General features: G+C 40.9%; 1 pseudogene; it reads right to left on the reverse strand.

The window, feature by feature from the left end:
• Window positions 1-297: 297 nt before the first annotated feature.
• LOC102436773 lies at window positions 298-1,924 on the reverse strand (annotated as a pseudogene).
• Window positions 1,925-4,695: the final 2,771 nt, after the last annotated feature.

Genomic DNA, 4,695 nt, shown 5'->3' on the forward strand with positions numbered 1-4,695 from the left:
AACTTTGGCAGCAGTGCCTTTGAGGAGGTGGAACTATTTCACACTAACCAGTTTAATACTACACAAGATAAGTACCATCCACTATCAGGATATAGCTTCAGGGTTTTATGAACCATTCCTATTTCTAACTTTAGGAAATTGATGTCTTTCCTTAGCTGCCTTATTATGGTTTTAGTCACAGTTCAGACAAAAAGGGCAATATGAATAATCTTCAACTAAAATCCTGTTGTAGCCTAGACAGTGAAGTGGTATGACATTAGAAGACTTTAAAACTACAGCTCCTTTTAGTCCCCCCCTTCAAAGTATATCTGCACTCTTTTTCAAACAGGCCTCTTCCTCAGGTGTCAAAGTCACCTTCACAACATCTGAGATTTATTCCGTCCCAAGATGCAAGGAACACTAAGGAAGACATCATTTCTTATTCCATAGAGATCCTTAATCATAGTGGAAATTAGATACACCCACCTAAGATTCTTCATTATACTTTCTGCCAAATCTGCCACAGATAGTCCATTGTCCAGGATGTGTTTGTAGCCTTTTAGTTTGACTTTTTCTCACTGTTCCTTATCTACATCATTGCCTAAATCAGGCAGATTCTTCAGGGAGACACAGCAACATTCACTCCACTCCTTTTAGGCACACTAGAGTAACCATGATCCCAAGGACTCACCATGACACTTTTTAGTGGGTGAACTCCCAGCCTTTCTCCTATTACATAATGGATCTGGAATGAATCCAGATTGCAACCACTTCTAATAACACAGTTTTTGGGAAAGCTGCTTATCTTTCAAGCCACATAGGTCAAGATATACTGAATTGAAAATAACAAACAGTTTGCAGTTGGGGCTGTATTTTACAACATATATATATATATATATATATATATATAAAAATTCTCATATGCAAATAGACCAAGCGGCAGAACAACCAAACAACTGGTTGCTATGAGATGCGCTGACCACTAGCGGGCATGCACAGAACATGGTGGGGCATCGGTCACTGTCATTGGGGCGAGCCTCTGGTGGTTACTGAAAATTCTTTGCTCCTGTGTGCTGTGGTTCTGCCCAGTGCTCATGCCTGCTGCCAGTGCTGGCCCAAATCGCTCTGTGCTGTCAGTGGGTGTGAGCGAGCCGGCTGGCCCTTTCAGCATGTGGGAGCTGAGGAGGTGGGAGCTGCCAGCAGACAGGGGATTGGGGATCACGGTGGGAGGGGCTGGGCAGGGGCATGGAGGATGGGCCAAGACCCACCCCTGTACTCACCACAGCATTGCGGCCCACAGTTCCTTTCAAGGTGCACGAATTTGTGCACTGGGCCCCTAGTTGAGAATAAATGAACTTAAAATATGCTTAACTTAATCCGGACCAAATTAAGACAGCTTTCTTTCTCTTGTTGACTTGCCCCAGCTGTGATAATAACTAGTTTGGAGTTTGAGCCCATATTATAGTCTTTGCTCCCCCCCCCCCCAAATTTTGGTGTTTTAAGGAAAAAGCTGCCATGTTGGAGACCCATCATCTCTCCCTTCAGTTTGTCTTCCATGACATCAACAAGAGCAAATTCATCCACTAAGTTTTTTGGTTTTTTTATATATTTTAATGATTTTTACAGAGAGGAAAGAGAGAGATAGAGAGCTAGAAACATCAATGAGAGAGAAACATCGATCAGCTGCCTCCTGCACATCTCCCACTGGGGATGTGCCCGCAACCCAGGTACATGCCCTTGACCCGGAATCGAACCGGGACCCCTGAGTCCGCAGGCCGACGCTCTATCCACTGAGCCAAACTGGTTTTGGCCACTAAGTTTTTCATTAGGATCCTGGTGGCACAGGCCATGCCAACATCACCAACCCAACAGTTGTAATCTTATTGTATGGGTTTTGTTCTTCCTTAAGTAGATTCAGAATCAGCTGATCCATAACAGTTGCCATACTGTACTAAGAATCCAAAAGGCCAGGCCTGAGTGGCTTAGTTGGTTGAGCTCCCTCCTGTGCACTGAAAGTTTACTGGTTCAATTTCCAGTCAGGGACATATTTGGCTTGCAGGTCCATATTTGGCTTGCAGGTTTGATCACAGTTGGGTTGCAAAGTTAACAGAAGGCAACCATCAGTATTTCACTCTCACATTAATGTCTCTCTCTTTCACTTTCTCTCTCTAAGCATGCCCTTCGGTGAGGATTTAAAAGAAGAAGAATCAAAGGGAATCTGGAGTGCACCACAGAGGCGGGGGGTGGGGGGGGTGGGATTAGGTGACACTAGCTTTGGATCTGCACTTTGGGGAAGCTGCTCCCCTACTCTGCACATATTTTAAATTAAGCTTAGAGACTTCCCTCACCTTTTTGATATCATTTTAAAATAAGATTGTCACTTACTCAACAGGTACGGGTTACATGATATAATATGATTCTCTTTCTCTGTCCTGAGTATTCTTTCTAACAGATCTGTGACTGTTAATACAACAGATATTCTCAACTCCTTTCTCCCTGCTGGAGTAGTTGAGATCCCATTGTAAAGGCTGGTTGCTCATGTTCCCAACATCCATTGCAGCAAGAGCTCTGGTGAGTTATTCAGTCTTAGTCAATAAGGTACAAAAGGTGGAAATTTTACAAAAGTTTTCTTCCTCTACAGAATACTCACCAAGAGAATTAATTCCCTTGCCCTTCCTTCCAACTTTGAAATGTTTGGAGCTCTGCAGCCTTTTTGCAAGAACTCGATATTATTGCATTGCTAAATTAACCAGATTTATAGTCATGCAATTCCAGATTTTTTGCTATGTGAACTTTGATGATGCATCTCGTTGCTTTAAGTCCACCAAATTGACAAAAAATATTCTAAATTATACAGCTCTATTACCTATTAGGATAACATTGTCCTTAAAAATGGGGGTGTCTTTAATCTTGAGCTGATTTCCTTACCTTGATGTACCTCCATTTTCTCATTTATAATGTGTGGTTATTAATATATTTATCTTATAAGTTTGTTATAAGGATTGAATGAAACACAATGCATGAAGCTTTTATACTGTGTGCATGAAGGGATAAATAAACAGCCAAGCTTGTGTCACCTTTATCCTTTATGTTGTATATACTCACTTCTCTTCTCCTTAAGATAATTTTCTATTGTTGCTGTCTCTCACTCCTCTACACCAATTCCCTCGAACCTATATCAATTAGTCTTTCATGCCCACTATTCCATGTCAAAATTACCAATGACCTTCACATTGCTAAATCTAATAGTGAATTCTTGGTCTCACTTTATTTGACATATTAGTAGCATTAGACAATACATCACCTTCTCTTTTCCAGAATGATTTCTTTATTAGGGATCCAGATAATTAAACTCATTTTTTTTCTACCTCCTTAGCTATTTCATGTCTCTTTGGCTTGTTTCTCTTCATCTCTCCTCAAACCTCCTCCCTCACTCCTCTCTTCCCCAAACTTGCTCTGTCATAGTCCTCATTTTGTAAACGGAGGCTCTATTGTCTATATGTCCACTTAAAAATATCTAGAATCAGCCTACACTCCTAAATTTCTCTTAAATTCTACACTCAATCTATCAACACATCTAATTTATTCTGCCTTCAATCAATTTCAACTAACTACAAGATAAACACTCTAATCCAATCAATTATCATCTCACACCTAATTCTTAGAATAGCTCCCTCTTCCTTTATCTTGCTATAGTGTAATCTCAAAAGAATGACCAAGGTGATTTTTCAAAATTCTTATTTATTTTGCAGCTCAATTTTATTGCAGGGACTCTAGGGGGGAAGCAGAGCAAGTGGGAATTCCACAGAAATCCCCATTGTTGAGCAGGACTGCCAGGTCCCAGGTCTGTCTGGAAGCCAGGAGAGGATCAGTGTCCTTGACCCTTTGGTCCATCCTGCAGACACAGGCCCTTGTTACTTGGAGCCGAAGTAGGAAATTTCCTTCCTTGTTTCCCCAGCGACTCCAGCAGAGTGTCTACACTGTACTCAAAGTCCTTGCAACCTTCTTATTGAACAGGGCAATGTCAAACTGAACACCTCCCAGCTTGTTGAAGACCTGAGTGACTGCATTAGCACAACTTTCACAGATCATGTACACAAAGAACTAGTGCTTCTTATTAACATGTGAGGTGATCATGTCACTCTTGTGCTCAAAATATTTTAATTCTACTGCCAATCAGAATTAAGCCAAAGTTCTCACAGAGATCCATACAATATATACCCAACAGCTTTCCTCTCTTACATCCTACCATTCACCCCCTCAGTACTCTATTCTAGTCAATGTTCTTTGATTATATCAGGCATGTTTCTCTTTCAGGCCCTTTCTTTACATAGCTCCAGAGTTGACTCTCCCATTTCTCTCTTTACTCAAATGATACTCATTGAGTGAAACTTTTCCTTCTCCTAGCCCTCCAAGCCGGGTGGCTCAGTTGTTTGGAGCTCTGTTCACTACACCAAAAGGTGAGGCAACTAATTAATGTATTTCTCTCTCTCTCTCTCTCTCTCTCTCTCTCTCTCTCTCTCTCTCTTCACCTCTTTAAAATCAATTAAAAAATAAAATGGTCTCCCTTCCCCAATTATTCATATTTCTATGCCATGCCATATTTATTTTTCCCTAGGTCTCAGTAACATCTCATATAATAGGCATTTTCTTTTATTTTCTTGACTATTTTCTGCCTTGCCTTTTAGAAATACATTACAGGAGATAGGTCTTTCA

The sequence above is a fragment of the Myotis lucifugus genome, unplaced genomic scaffold (assembly GCF_000147115.1).
Source record: "Myotis lucifugus unplaced genomic scaffold, Myoluc2.0 scaffold_74, whole genome shotgun sequence".
NCBI lineage: Eukaryota > Metazoa > Chordata > Mammalia > Chiroptera > Vespertilionidae > Myotis > Myotis lucifugus.